We start from the raw sequence: 17,109 nt of genomic DNA, 5'->3' as shown, positions 1-17,109 counted from the left end.
CTTTCAATGTTTTTTTAATGTGTAGGTATTTTGATAGGGATTCCATTGAATCTGTAAATTGCTTTTTGTAACATGGCCATTTTTACTGTTATTTCTCCAGATCCATGAGCAAGGAAGATCATTCCACCTTCTCATGTCATCTTCAATCTCTTTCTTCACAGTTTTGAATTTTTTTCAAACAAGTCCTTCACTTGCTTGGTTAGAGTAACATCTAAATATTTTTTATTGCTTGTGGCTAACGTAAAGGGTGTGGTTTTCCTAATTTCTTCCTCTGCATGATTGCCATTTATATATAGGAAGGCTACGGACTTTTTTCAGGTAATTTTGTATCCAGCCAATTTGTTGAAGGTGTTTATCAGCTGTAAGAGTTCTCTGGTGGAATTTTGGGGGTCATTTATATACACTATCATATCATCTGCTAATAGGGATAATTTTACTTCCTCCTTTCCCATTTGGAACCCCCTGATCTCCTTTTGTTGCCCATTACTCTGGCTAGAAGTTTGAGGACTATATTGAAGAGATATGGAGAGAGTGGGCAGCCTTGCCTTGTTCCTGATTTTAGAAGAATTTCCTTAAGTATCTCACTGTTTAACGTGATTTTGGCTATTGGCTTGCTGTATATAGCCTTTAATACGATGAGGTATGTGCCTTGTATCCCTCATCTCTCCAAAATTTTAAACATAAATAGGTGTTAGATTTTATCAAATGCTTTCTCTGCATCTAAGGAGATGATCATGGTTTTTTTTATTTTCAGTTTGTTTATATGGTGGATTACATTGATGGATATCCATATATTAAACCATCCCTGCATGCCTGGAATTAAGCCTACCTGCTCATGGTGAATGATATCTTTGATATGTTCTTGTATTCGTTTTGCAAATATTTTACTGAGTATTTTTGCATCAATGTTCATAAGAGAAATTGGTCTGAAATTTTCTTTCTTTGTTGGGTCTTTGTGATGTTTAGGTATCAATGTGACTATGGTCTCATAGAATGAATTTGGTAATGTTGCATCCATTTCTATCTTTTGGAGTAGCTTGAAGAGTATCGGTACTAATGCCCCCTTGAAGGTCTGGTAGAATTCTGCACTGAAACAATCTGGCCCTGGGCTTTTTTGGTTGGGAGACTATAAATGATTGCTTCTAATTCTGTAGGTAAAATGGGACTATTCAGCTTGTTTATCTGTTCTTCACTCAATTTTGGCAAGTGAAATTGATCAAGAAAATCATCCATTTCCCTTAGATTTTCAAATTTTGTGGCATCTATGCCTTCAATGTAGGATCTTATGATTCTTTTTATTTCTTCAGTGTCTGTTGTTATGTCTCCCTTTTCATTTCTGATTTTGTTGATTTCAATACTGTCTCTCTGCCTTTTAGTTAGTTTGGCTAATGGTCTGTCTATATTGTTGATTTTCTCAAAGAACCAGCTCTAGGTTTTGTTGATTCTTTGGACTGTTTTCTTCGTTTCTAATTTGTTAATTTCACCCCTAAGTTTGATTATTTCAAGACATCTATTCCTCTTGGGTGTTTCTGCTTCTTTTTTTCTTGGGCTTCCAGTTGTGTCATTAAGATGCTTATGTGTGATGTTTCCAATTTCTTTTTAAAGGCACTTAGTGCTATGAATTTTCCTCTTAGCACTGCTTTCACTGTATCCCACAAATTTGAGTGTGATGTTCCTTCATTTTCATTGAATTTCAAGAAGTCCTTGATTTCTTTCTTTATTTCTTCCCTGACCCAGGTGTCATTTAGCAGAGAGTTGTTTAGTTTCCACGTACGTGTAGGCTTTTTGTTAATTCTGTTGTTGTTGAATTGCAGCCTAAGAGCATGGTCATCAGATAAGATACAAGGTATTATATCAATCTTCTTGTATCTGTTGAGGCTTGCTTTGTGACCTACTATATGACAATTTTAGAGAAGGTTCCATGGGGTACAGAGAAGAAGGTATATTCCTTTTTGTTTGAGGAAAGGTTCTGTACAAATCTGTTAGATCCATTTGATTCATGGCATTGGTTAATGATGTTATTTCTCGGCTTAGTTTCTGTTTCAGTGACCTATCCTTCAGTGACAGTGGGGTGTTGAAGGATCCCACTATTATTGTGTGGGAATTGATGTGTGGTTTAAACTTCATTAATAGACCTTTTACAAATGTGGGTGCCCTTGTATTGAGAGCATAGATATTCAGATGTCATCCTGGTTGACTTTACCTTTGATAAGTATGAGGTGTCCTTCCGCATCTCTTTGTATTAATTTTGATTGAAAGTCTATATTGTTAGATACTAAAATGGCTATGCCTGCTTGCTTCTTGTGACCATTGGCTTGGAATATTTTTCCAGCCTTTTACAGTGAGGTAATGTCTATCTTTATGGGTGAGATGTGTTTCTTGAATGCAGAAGAATGTTGGATCTTGTTTATGCATCCATTCAGTTAATCTGTGTGTTTTTATTGGAGAACTGAGACCATTGATGTTGAGAGATATTAATGATCAGTGACTGTTAAGAGTCTTAATTTTGATGCTGGTTCCAGTAGAGCATTTGAGTGGTTGTGTTTTTGCGATGGTGTCATTATCTATTTCCTATGAGTTTTGGTTGTAGCTTGTCCCTTTGGGGTGGAGTTTTCTTTCTAGTACCTTCTGTAAAGCTGGATTTGTGGATAGGCACTGTTTGAATTTGTTTTTGTCATGGAATATTTTGTTTTCTCCATCAATGGTTATTGATAGTTTTGCTGGGTAAAGTAGTCTGGCCTGACATCTGTGGTCACTTAGGGTTTGCAGGATCTCTGTCCAGGCCCCTCTGGCTTTCATGGTCTCTGCTGAGAAGTCAGGTGTAATTCTGATAGGTTTGCCATTAAATGTTATTTGGCCCTTTTCCCGTGCAGCTTTTAATATTTTTTTCTTTGTTCTGTATGTTTTGTGTTTTGATTATTATGTGACGGGCTGTTTTTCTTTCATAGTTGCTTCAATATCTATGGTTGTATCTTCTAGAACTGAGATTCATTCCTCCATCTTGGATTCTGTTAGAAAGGCTCGCCTCTGTGTTGCTCACCTTCCTCTCTGAGGTGTCACATTCTCATTTTTCTTCTGTCTGTGTGTTTATCACTGAATCCATTTTCATCTTCAGATCTTGAACTGTTTTATTGATTTCTTTCATCTGATGGTTTGCATATTTTGAGTTTCTTCCATTGCCTCTTTATGGGCTTTCAGAGCTTGAACCGTTTTATTCATTTCCTTCATCTGGTTATTTGTCTTTTTTGGATTTTTTTCCAGTGCCTCTCTATAGGCATCTTTTATGTCTTCCACCTGTTTGGCTGTGTCTTCTTGCATTTGATTATGAGTTTTACTTGTTTCTTCCATTACTATCCTCATTACTAAGGATCTGAGATCATTTTCTTGTATTTCCATTGTGTTTTAGTTCTCTGGGTTGTTTTCTTTGGGATAGCTGGAAACTGGAGACGCCATATTGTTTGTGGATTTTTTGCATATGCTTTTATGCTGTCCTTTAGACATCTTGCCATCTCTGTTTTTGTTGGGTAGCTTCCAGAATTGGGTGGAGGGATTCTGAGGCTAGATCCACCTGTTTTCTCATTATTTCACCAGGGAGGAAGCTCTGATACTTCACTGGTATGGATGGCAGGAGGCCAGGTCTGTAGTTTGGGTTTCTCACAGCCAGTGATCTCCAGGTTCCACTGTACTTGCCATGGGTCTCAGACCAGGACAAGTGTGCTGGGTCAGGCCAAAGTGTCCACAGCCTTCTGGGTCCCTTTGTAGCACTGGAGCACTCCAGGGACTGAAGTAGGTCAGGTGGAGGGGGTTTGATGGCCACTCTGCTCCCAGTCTCCCCGAGATTTCCTTAGTCCTGGAGCTCTGATGCTCCTCTAGTCTGTGGTTCTGCAGCATTTTGGGACCCAGACCATTCGCAGAGTCCAGGATAGTGTCATGGGTCCCAAATCGCACACAAACTGAGTCCAATTAGCGTCTATGGACCCTACCTGAGTGTTGAATCCTGTTCGCTTATCTAGACCCAAACGGGTCTTGGGGCCTAATCCATGCACTTAGTCCAGTTAGTGCTGAGTCTAACCAGGGTCACGGGCCCAAAACACACACTGAACTCACCGAGTCCAGCCAGTCTCAGGGCCGAAACTTTGTGCCAAGCTCAGCTAAAGTCTCTGGGCCCAAGCTGCCTGACAAGTTCAGCTAGGTTCTTTGGGCCCAAATTGTCCCCTAAGTTCAGCCAGGGACTCTAGACCCAAACCACATGCCCAATTCAGCTAGGGACTCTAGGCCAAACCACACACCCAATTCAGCTAGGACCCTGGGCCCAGACCATGCGCTCAACTCAGCTAGGGACTCTGTGCCCAAACTGCGCACCAAGTCCAGCCAGAGTCTCAGAGCCAGAACCGCACACCAAGCTCAGCTAGGGTCTCAGGGGCCCATTTTGGATCTCAGGTCTCGAGCTGTGCGCCAAGTTGAGCTTGGGTCATGGGGCCCAAACTGCACCAAGATCAGCTAGGGACTCTGGGACCAAACTGCATGCCGAGTACAGCTGGGGTCACGGGGCCCAAATCTTGTACTGAGTCCCCTCTCCCGCAGCAATTCCCACCAGTCACCATGTCAGTCACCTCTGCCAGGGGGTTCCCAGCTTCAAACCTCAGCCGCCACTGCTGCTGCTCTGGTCTGAGAACATCCGCGCTCATCTGTGTGCAGGAGTATGCAGGTTTTCTGTATTTTGGTCCTTTCGAACTGTGGAGTACTCCTGCTGTAGTGGGGTGGGCTGGTTGGTGTTCCTGGTTAAGAATTCCATGCAATTCCCTGAATCATTTACTGGAGCTTCTAAACATGGTCAACACTGCTTGCCGCCATCTTGGATCTCTAGTCAGTGATCCTAACCTCTGAGCCATCTCTCCAGGCCCTGTTGATTATTTATTTAGCTCTGCAATAAGCATTTCAATTTTATGAAGCCCCAGTTGTCCATTGGTCTTACTTATTGGGCCAATGGTGTCCTATTCAGAAAGACCTTTCATACTTATTTTTATTTCCTACTTATTATCAGGTAGAGTGTTTCCTATGTTTCCTTTGGCAATTTTAGTATTTATGAGTTAGATTTAGATCTTGACTTCTTTTGGAGTTAGTTTTTGTGCAAGGTGATAGATGCAAGCTTAATTTCATTCTTCTGTGCATGGACATCTAGTTTCCCCAGCAACATTTGTTGAAGATGCATTCTTAACAATTTTTTTAGCATCTTCTTCAAATATTACATGGCCGAGAATACATATACCCATGTTTCAGTTTTCAATTTTGTTCCCCTGGCCTATACATCTGTTTTTGTGCCAGTATCATATTGTTTATATCATTATAACTATATATTATATTTTAAGATCGATAATGGTAATTTTTTAGCATGATTCTTTTGTTTAGCATCATTTTGGCTGTCTGGGGGTCTTTCTTGTTCTCTATGAATGTTAGGATAGCTTTTTTCTTTGAATGAATAATGTAATGGGGATTTTAAATGGTATTGTATTGAATATGTAAATAATTTTTATTGAGTGCTATTTTGAAATTATTATATCTAAAACATGATATGCATGACATATCCTTCCTAGTGCTTTTCTCTCTCTCCTTTATTTTTCATATATTTACAGTTATCATTGTAAAGTTCTTAGGCTATTTCTAAATTTATTAAAGTTTAATACTATATAAATTATTCTTGTTATATTACACAATTATCATGTAAATTATATTATAATATATGATATTATATTAAGATTAAATCATATACAAATTGTTATATAATATTATATAAATTATTCCTAGATTTTTAAAATTTTTTTAAATTTTTTATTAATTTATACTTCTTACAGCTCAATGGTTATCCCATCCCTTGTATCCTCCCATTCTTCCCTCCCTCCCGTTTTCCCCTAATTCCCCTCCCCTATGACTGTTCCTGACAGGGATTTCCCCTCCCTGTATATGCTCATATAGTTTCAAGTCTCTTCTTGGTAACCTGCTATCCTTCCTCTGAGTGCCACCAGGTCTCCCGCTCCAGGGGACATGGTCAAATATGAGGCACCAGAGTACGTGAGAAAGTCATATCCCACTCTCCACTCAACTGCGGAGACTCTTCTGACCATTGGCTAGATCTGGGTAGGGGTTTAAATTTTACTGCCTGTATTGTCCTTGGCTGGTGCCTTAGTTTGAGTGGGACCCCTGAGCCCAAATCTGCCTATCATAATGTTCTACTTGTAGGTTTCTAGGACCCTCTGGATTCTTCTACTTTGCTATTCTCCCATGCTTCTCTCATCTAGAGTCCCAATAGGATGTCTTCCCCTCTGTCCCAGTTTCCTGGTAAGTGGAGGCTTTCGTGGAACATGCTCCTTGGGCTAGTATGCAGATATAAGTGAGTATATACCATTTGAAGTCTTTCTGCTTCTGGCTTAACTCACTGATTATGATCATTTCTAGCTCAATCAATTTGTCCACAAATTTTGGGAATTTCTTGTTTTTAATAGCTGAGTAGTATTCCATTGTGTATATGTACCACAGTTTCTTTATCCATTCTTCTACTGATGGACACTTAGGCTGTTTCCATGTTCTTGCTATTATGAATAAGGCTGCTTTGAATATGGTTGAGTAAATCTTCTTGTCGTGTACTGGAGCATCTTCTGGGTATATTCCAAGGAGTAGAATAGCTGGGTCTTAAGGAAGTCCTATTCCTAGTTTTCTGACAAAATGCCAGATAGATAGATTTCCAAAGTGGTTGTACAAGTTTGCATTCCCACCAGCAATGAAGGAATGTTCCGTTTTCTCCACATCCTCACCAGCATGTGGTGTCACTTGAATTTTTTATCTTAACCATTCTAATGGGTATAAGATGCAATCTCAGAGTTATTTTGATTTGCATTTATCTTGCATTTATCTTTTTTCAGGATCTTGTGAATGAGAATCTTTCCTGATAACCTTCAATACAAATTTTTGTTGTATAGCTATTAATTTGTGCAATTTGGTAGTTTCTAGCCATACTGCTGAATCTTTAGGTCCTTTCTTGATGCTTTCTGGTAGAATATTTGGGATCTGTAAATTATACTAACATGTAGACTGTTTTTTAACAGTTAATCTTTATTATACAACCCAACTAGCTTACACAAGAGGAAAAAAAGGTTAAAGGGAAAAAAGAGTGAACCTTCCGGTATCCATTCCTCAGGACGGGTCCCTAGGTGTCTCTGGCCTGTGTGCTGGTCTGGTCTGTTCGCTGATCCATGTGCACTCAAGCCAGGTCTGAACCTGCTGTTGCTCTCTCCTCTCTGCCTGTCTGTGTCATGTGCTAAGGGCAGTCTCCATTTCCACTGAGGGTCAATTAGAAAAACAATAGTCCAGGTGGAGTCCCCAAGTCTGCTTTTTTAATTTTAGGCCCAGGATGGCTTCACCCAGTCTATCTCAAGGTATCCATGGTGTGTCCAAGGGTAAAGCCCATCAAGACTGCTTCCATCTGTGACAGAGCTTACAGTCCTTCCCACACATTCCTTTAAAAAAATTAAGAACTATAAACACAAATATACATATATACAGAATCATTAGGTATCAAGTACATAACCAAGTCTTTTTATACTTGTTAACCTGAAAGTATTTTACTATCTTACCAAACAGAATCTTTTTATGAGAAATTGTAATTATTTATCTATAAATGTATTTTTAATTTTTAAACTAAAGTTTTTAGTAACACTGTGGCTATCTAGTCTTTAATCTCATCAGAGATCCAAGAAGGAAACTCTATCTAATAAAGGAAGTGCTGGCGGGCAACTTCCATATGTGGATAGGACAGAGAGAATAGACCGCTTGGACAGTCACTGGATTCCCTCTTTTATTGGGACAATCAGTTTTTAGCCTTATTGGCCCAAAATATCTAACAAATTGTTTTTTGAAGCAGGAAATCCAACGGTCTGGTCCATCTAGTCTTTTTAAAGCTGGACAGTCAACTTTCCAGCATCACTTTTGATCATTTTGGACAGTCAACCTGTCATCAACAGTAGAGATAAGAGCAGTTTCTCAGTCCAGTGACCATTCTGTCACCCTTGTCTCTTGATGTCCCCATCTTTAATGATGCATACAGAGATATGGCCAGGGGCAGATGTCTCTCTCTGTCAGGAAAGTGCTCATCATTAAATGTCATATTCTGTGGATCTCTGAAGAGTTTGAAAACCAACTATTTATTCTTACACTTATCAATCTATTTTTTTGAAGACATATACAAGAAATTAAACAAATCTGTTCTGTGACAAAGTAAGTTAGTATCTAGTAGGATTTTTAGGTAACTAAATACCAACTTTTATCCCCAATCTTTTTGAACAGATTATTAATAGTTTTTTTTATAAGACATTACCTTTTTGAATGAGTGGTACATGAATAATACATTAAATAAACATTGAACAAAATGATCTTAAGTTTCTAACATACAGTATGTAATTATTTTGTCAACATATAACATATAATACATAAGGCAAAAATCAATAGCAATATACAATTTAAGTTCTTATCAATGTGAAGCAAAAGTTGAAGTCTTAAATTTTTATCAATCAAAAGTCTTAAGTTTTTATCAATCTACAATATCAATGTAAGATTTTTGAAGCTAATAGATTCAATAATCTACCTTTTTAAAATAGGTGTAGTCTGACTTTTTCTTTCTTTCTCTATTTGTATCCATTTCATTTCCTTCTCTTGCATATTGCTACAGCTAGAGTTGAAGCACCATACTGAAAGGGAGTGAGGACAGTGAACAGCCATGTTCTTTCCTGACTAAAATGAATATTGCTTCATTTTTTTTCCTCACTTAGGATACTTATGGCTGTTGGATTCTCATATAGAGCTTTTATTATATTGAAATATTCTCCCTTGGTGTGTGTAAAATTCTGAATATAAATCAAAATCTATTATATCTCATCTCTATCAACTTAAAACTTCTATCTAGACCTAAAAACATGTTAAACCCTAAACAACTAAGCTTCATTGTAAAACTAAGCTACCTGTTCTTCAAACCCATCAGATGCTTGAGAAGGAATAAACTTGATTACCTGAGTATGCCAGAGTGCAGGTTATTAGCTTTCCAAATGAGAAGATTACAGAAACAGTTTACTTTCTGAATAGTCACCCAAAACTCTATAATGTTGGGACATCTTCTTCAGCCTTCTGGCCCAATAAATCTGACAGACATATTTGTGAAGCAGGGACTATTGAGGACTTGCTCACTCTGTCTTGACAGGGTTTGGCTGTCTACTATTCCCGCATCCAAGCTTGCCCTTTTTTAGGAAGAATTCATGTGTGGTAGAAATGAGGACATTTTGCCCAGTGACTTGTTTGCCACATTTGAAGTCATTTCCATAATGAGGTTCTTTGATGCTCACCATTTTCTTTGAAGTAGGCTGGATATTTCCAGGAGCTAGCCTCTCTCATTGTCAGTGAATCTTTAAAATAATAAAAGTATTTTAAATGCCATATTCTACATGTCTCTCAGGTTTTTGAAGACCTTATCTAACTACCCCATCTTATCTTTCTGTAGAATCATATCTATCTGCTGAACCTAAGATGTATATTCTTGTGATAAAAGTAGACTAGTAATTGAGATGAACGTAACTTGATAAACTAACAATTAACTTGTATAACTTATTTATCCTAAACAACCTGCAATAGCACCTTCACAGCATTGGACGTAAACCGTGTATTATAATTGAGTTATATGGGTAAAATTGAGTTATATGGATATATATATATATATATATATATATATATATATATATATATATAATGAAAAATAATCTTACATTAGAATTCTATACCACTGTATATTGAATTAAACTTATTTTGCATCTATATACAAAATTCTATACCAGTGAATTAAAAATAACCTTGTGAATGACAATTAAGGCATTAGGTTGAGGAGTAGATTCACTAATCTACTTCTTGTTCTATCTTCCCTATTTATTTCTGTATATTTTCCCCCTTCTTTTTTTTTCAACCTCTACCTCCAAACCTAAATGTAAGATAAAGGAAAAGAGAGACATCACTGAGTCTAACTTTGTCTTCTCTCTAAATAAGACCAATAATAACTTGTAACCAACTCCCATCAATAATAACCCTCTATAGCCCAAGAAAGCAACCAAAAACCTACCCAACCCCCCTTAAAGGAAATAGGACAGCATTCTCTTAGGGTTTCTTCTGACTGATTTGGGAAAAATAATACCTTTGTAGGGGCAAAAAATGGGGAAATGGTTAAACAAGCTAGAAATAACATTTGTGGTCCCATTTCTAAATGTTGAGATATTACAGGTTGAATTAGAGTCCTGTGTGGGACAGTCTGAAATGCTGGACAAATTGGGATTGGAAGCCTTTTTTGAAAGTGTCCAGTGAGCTGTCTTGTCTGATGAGGAACAAGAATTGAAGCATTTGGTGCTGGAACATGAAAGATACAGGATAATAGTGTTCAGCATGCTGAGAGGAGTGAATCCTGTCAGGTCTGATCAAATATCGGTCTCTGGTTCTTTTGTTCTGAAACATGTGGTTTCTCACAAACATTGTACAGTCTGCATGATGCACAAAACAGTTAAGGCTGGTTTTCTGCTCTTTGTATGAGTAGAAAAAAAAGATAACTGTAAATCTTCATTCATACCATATAAAGAATGGAGTCTAATAGTAATTTTTACAGGTTTTGTAGCCAATAAGAAGATTGTCTATACCTAGACATTCATGTCTCAGCCAGTATCAGAACTATTCCCATAAATAGGATTAATTACGTGCTCATTAGTTATGTGCTTGTTCTGCAGTTTAAATTCCTCACATCCCAATTGTATCCCCCTCCCTTGTTCTCTCCTGATTCCCCCTCTCTCCCTCATAGCCTCCCCCTCCATCTCTTAGTCCTCAGAAAGGGGAGCCTTCTTCCCATAACATTTGTCCTCAGCCTATCAAGTCTCATCTGTACTGCCTGTAACTTCTACCTCTGTAGCCTGGCATGGCCATTCTGCCAGTGGGAATTGATCTAAGTTCAGTGGCCAGAGTATATTTCCAAAGTAGTCCCTATTCCACACATTTTGGGTCCACAAGGAGGCTGTGCTGCTATATCTGAGCAGACAGCCTAGGTATATATCACACATGATCCTTGGTTGATATTTCCATCTCATGTTGTAGTGTAGTTATCCTATATTATGTGGCTAATATCCACTTATGAGAAAGTATATGTCATGCATGTTTTTCTCGGTTGGGGTTCCCTCATTCAGGATGATCTTTTCCAGATCCATCCATCTGCCTGCAAATTACAAGATTTCCTTGTTTTTAAAAGATAATAGTGAGAGATCCAAGATGGCGGTGAGCAGTGTGGACCATATTTGGAAGCTCCAGTGAACAATTCAGGGAATTGCACAGATTTCTGAGCCAGGAACACCAAGGTCCCCACACCATGGCAGCAGAAGTGCTCCATGGTTCAGAGGGATCAGGGTGCGGAGGACCTACTTGCTCCTGCACATGGGAGGAGTGTGGATTTTCTCAGATCAGAGCAGCAGCGGCAGAGACAGCAGTGTCACCAGGGGCTCCAGCAGCACCAGCGGCGGTGGCTGAGGTTTGCAGCTCAGAGCCTTCTGGTGGAGGCGATTGGTGTGGTGGACGGTGGGAGTTGCGGAGGGAGAGGGGAGTCTGGACAGGATTTGGGTCGCGTGGTGCCTTGAGACCCAAACTGGACTAGGCAGACAGTTCAGCCCCAGAGTCCTGGGTTTGCTCAGTGAGCTGTGCTGGGGAGACACTGGCTCAGCTCAGCAAGCAATTCTGCCCGAGGCACAGCTCCCTTGCTGTGACAAAGGCTGAGCCGAGTGCTCACTTCCACCCTAGGCACCAGCTCAGCGCAGCCGCAGTTTTCCTGCTGTGATGCAAGCTGGGCGGAGCGTTCAGTTCCACTCTAGGCACTTGCTCAGCGCAGCCGCAGTTCTCCTGCTGTGACACCGGCTGGGCCGAGCGCTCATTTCCACCGTAGGCACCAGGTCAGCACAGCCACGGTAGTCCTGCCGTGACACAGGCTGGGCGGAGAGCTCAATTCCACCCTAGGCACTAACACAGTGCAGTCGCAGTTCTCCTGCTGTGGCAAATGGTTCCAGCCCTGAGAATCTAGCTGAGCTCGATGCATAGTTCGGGCCCAGTATCCCTGGCTGGATTTGGCAGGGGACCCAAAAGGCTGTGGATACCTTAGCCTGATCCAACGCTCATTCAAAGACCCAGAACGATTGCAGGACCCACAGCAAAAGGGAACTGAGGATCACTGGCTGTGAGAGCCCAAAACAACAGAGCTAACCTCCTGACATCCACACCAGTGAAGTATCAGGGCTTCCAGCCTATGGAAATCATGAGAAAACAAGTGAATCTATCATCAGACTCCTTGCACCAAACTCTGGAAGTCACCCAACAAAAACAGAGACAGCAAGATGTATAAAGGACAGCATAAAAGTATACGCAAAAAACCCAAAACAACATGGCATCTACAGTTTCCAGCTATCCCAAAGAAAACAACCCAGAGAACTCAAATACAACGGAAACACAAGAAAATGACCTCAAATCCTTGGTAATGAGGATGATAATGGAGGAAACAAATAAAATTCGAAATCAGATGCAGGAGGACGCAGCAAAGCAGGTGTGAGACATAGAAAAAGCACAAAGAGTGGAACTGGAAATTTTTCAGGAAAATGTAAACAACCAGATGAAAGAAATAAATAAAACAGTTCAAGATTTGAAGACCTATAAAGCGACAAAGGAAGAAGCTCAGGAATATACAAAAAATCAGATGAAAGAAATCAACAAATCTGTTCAAGATATGAAGATGAAAATGAATTCAATGATAAACACACAGACAGAAGAAAAACGAGAACGTGAGACCTCAGAGAAGAAAGCAAATGACACAGTGCTGAGTTTTTCTAACAGAATCCAAGAGATGGAAGAACGAATCTAAGGTCTAGAAGATACAATCATAGATCTTGAAGCAACCATAAGAGAAAATGCCAAATCTGGAAAACTCCTGACACAAAACATCCAAGAAATTAAGGACACCATGAAAAGAATAAATCTGAGGATAATAGGCATTGAAGAAAGAGAAGATATCAGACTCCAAGGCCCAGAAACTCTTCTCAGCAAAATCATAGAAGAAAATTTCCCCAATCTAAAGAAAGAGATGCCTATAAACATACAAGGGGCATAGAGAACACCAAATAAAATTGACCAGAAGAGAAAAAAGGTCCGTCACATGATAATCAAAACACAAAACATACAGAACAAAAAAAAAATACTAAAAGCTGCAAGGGAAAAGGGACAAATAACATTTAATGGCAAACCTATCAGAATTACACCCGACTTCTCAGCAGAGACCATCAAAGCCAGAAGGGCCTGGACAGAGAACCTGAAAACACTAAGAGACCACAGATGCCAGGCCAAACTACTTTACCCAGCAAAATTAAAAAAAACCATTGATGGAGAAAACAAAATATTCCATGACAAAACCAAATTCAAACAGTACCTATCCACAAATCCAGCTTTACAGAAGGTACTAGAAGGAAAACTCCACCCCAAAGGGTCAAGCTACAACCAGAATTACTCAGGAAATAGATAACTATACCATGGCAAAAACACAACTACACAAATGCTCGATGGGAAACAACATCAAATTAAGACTCTTAAGAGTCACTGGTCATTAATATCTCTCAACATCAATGGTCTCAATTCTCCAATAAAAAGACACACCCTAACTGAATGTGTGCATAAACAACATCCAACATTCTTCTGCATTCAAGAAACACACCTCACCCTTAATGATAGGCATCACCTCAGGGTAAAAGGTTGGAAAAATATTCCAAGCAAACGGTCACAAGAAGCAAGGAGGCATAGCCATTTTACTATCGAACAAAATAGACTTTCAACCAAATTTAATTGAAAGGAATGCGGACAGACACTTCATACTCATCAAAGGTAAAGTCGACCGAGATGAGATCACAAGTCTGAACACCTATGATCCCAATACAAGGGCACCCACATTTGTAAAAGATCTGCTAAAAAAGCTTAAACCATACATCAATCCCCACACAATAATAGTGGGAGACTTCAACACCACACACTCACTGAAGGATAAGTCATTGAAACAGAAACTAAGCCGAGAAATAACATCATTAACCAATGCCATGGGTCAAATGGATCTAACAGATAACTATAGAACCTTTCACACAAACAAGAAAGAATATACCTTCTTCTCTGCACCCCATGGAACCTTCTCAAAAATTGATCACATCAGGGTCACAAAGGAAGCCTCAACAGATACAAGAGGATTGAAATAATACCTTGTATCCTATCAGATCATCATGGGCTTAGGCTGCAATTCAACAACAACAGAAATAACAAAAAGCCTAAGTGTATGTGGAAACTAAACAACTCTCTGCTAAATGGCACCTGGATCAGGTAAGAAATAAAGAAAGAAATCAAGAAGTTTCTGAAATTCAATGAAAATGAAGGAACAACATACCCAAATTTGTGGGATACATTGAAAGCAGTGCTAAAAGGAAAATTCATAGCACTAAGTGCCTTTAAAAAGAAATTGGAAACATCACACATAATCACCTTAATGACACAACTGGAAGCCCTAGAAAAAAAAGAAGCAGAAACACCCAAAAGGAGTAGACGTCTGGAAATAATCAAACTCAGGGGTGAAATTAAGAAATTAGAAACTAAGAAAACAGTCCAAAGAATCAACAAAACCAAGAGCTGGTTCTTTGAGAAAGTCAACAAGATAGACAGACCATTAGCCAAACTAACTAAAAGGCAGAGAGACAGTATTGAAATCAACAAAATCAGAAATGAAAAGGGAGACATAACAACAGACACTGAAGAAATACAAAGAATCATAAGATCCTACTTTGAAGGCATATATGCCACAAATATTGAAAATCTAAGGGAAATGGATGATTTTCTTGATCAATTTCACTTGCCAAAGTTGAGTGAAGAAGAGATAAACAAGCTAAATAGTCCCATTTCCCCTACAGAAATTGAAGTACTCATTGATAGTCTCCCAACCAAAAAAAGCCCAGGGCCAGATGGCTTCAGTGCAGAATTCTATCAGACCTTTAAGGGCGAGCTAATACCGATACTCTTCAAGCTACTCCAAAAGATAGAAAGGGATGGAACATTACCAAACTCATTCTATGAGGCCATAGTCTCATTGATACCTAAACCTCACAAAGACTCAACAAAGAAAGAGAATTTCAGACCAATTTCTCTGATGAACATCGATGCAAAAATACTAAATAAAATACCTACAAAACGAATACAAGAGCACATCAGAGATATCATTCATCATGACCAAGTAGGCTTCATTCCAGGCATGCAGGGATGGTTTAATATACGGAAATCCATCAATGTAATCCACCACATAAACAAACTGAAAATAAAAAACCACATGATCATCTCTTTGGATGCAGAGAAAGCATTTGATAAAATCCAACACCCATTCATGTTTAAAGTTTTAGAGAGATCGGGAATACAAGGCACTTTCCTCAACATAATAAAGGCTATATATAGGAAACCAATAGCCAAAATCAAAGTAAATGGTGAGATACTTAAGGAAATTCCTCTTAAATCAGGAACGAGGCAAGGCTGCCCACTCTCTCCATATTTCTTCAATATAGTACTCGAAGTTCTAGCCAGAGCAATAAGACAACAAAAGGAGATCAAGGGTATTCAAATGGGAAAGGAGGAAGTCAAATTATCCCTATTTGCAGATGATATGATAGTATACATAAGTGACCCCCAAAATTCCACCAGAGAACTCCTACAGCTGATAAACACCTTCAGCAAATTGGCTGGATACAAAATTAACTCAAAAAAGTCTCTGTCCTTCCTATACACAAATGATAAGCTTGCAGAGGAAGAAATTAGGAAAACTACACCCTTCACATTAGCCACAAGCAATATAAAGTACTTAGGAGTTACTCTTACTAAGCAAGTGAAGGACCTGTTTGAAAAAAATTTCAAAACCCTAAAGAAAGAGATTGAAGATGACATGAGAAGATGGAAGGATCTACCTTGTTCATGGATACGGAGAATTAACATAATAAAAATGGCCATCCTACCAAAAGCAATCTACAGATTCAATGAAATCCCTATCAAAATACCTACACAATTTTTTTAAAGACATTGAAAGTTCAATTCTGAACTTCATATGGAAAAACAAAAAACACAGAATAGCTAAAACAATCTTGTACAACAAAAGGTGCTCTGGAGGAGTCTCCATACCTGATCTCAAACTGTACTATAAAGCAATAGTAATTAAAACAGCATGGTACTGGCACAGCAACAGGCTGGTTGATCAGTGGAATCGAATCGAAGACCCAGATATGAATCCACACACATATGGTCATTTGATTTTTGACAAAGAAGCCAAATCCATTCGATGGAAAAGGGATAGCATCTTCAACAAATGGTGCTGGTCTAACTGGATGTCTATGTGTAAAAAAATGCAACTGGACCCATATTTGTCACCTTGCACAAAACTCAAATCCAACTGTATTAAAGACCTCAACATAAAACCAGAGACACTAAAACACTTAGAAGAAAAAATGGGAAAGAGCCTGGAACATATTGGCACAGGAGACAACTTCCTGAACAGAACACCAACAGCCCAGGCATTAATGTCAACAATTAATAAATGGGACCTCATGAGGCTGAGAAGCTTCTGTAAGGCAGGTGACACGGTAAAGAGAACAAAGCAACAGTCTACAGACTGGGAAAAGATCTTCACCAACCCTACATCTGGCAAAGGTCTAGTATCCAAAATATATAAAGAACTCAAGAAATTAAATACCACCAAACCAAATAACCCAATCGAGAAATGGGGCATGGAACTAAACAGAGAATTCTCAACAGAGGAATATCAAATGGCTGAGAAACACTTAAAGAAATGCTCAACCTCCTTAATCATCAGGGAAATGCAAATCAAAACAATGCTGAGATTCCATCTTACACCCATCAGGATGGCTAAGATCAAAAATTCAAGCAACACCACATGCTGGCGAGGATGTGGGGAGAGAGGAACACTCCTTCATTGCTGGTGGGAAT

This window comes from Acomys minous, assembly GCF_964271855.1.
Source record: "Acomys minous genome assembly, chromosome: 18".
In the NCBI taxonomy this organism is placed as follows: Eukaryota; Metazoa; Chordata; class Mammalia; order Rodentia; family Muridae; genus Acomys; species Acomys minous.
This window is presented reverse-complemented; position numbering follows the sequence as displayed.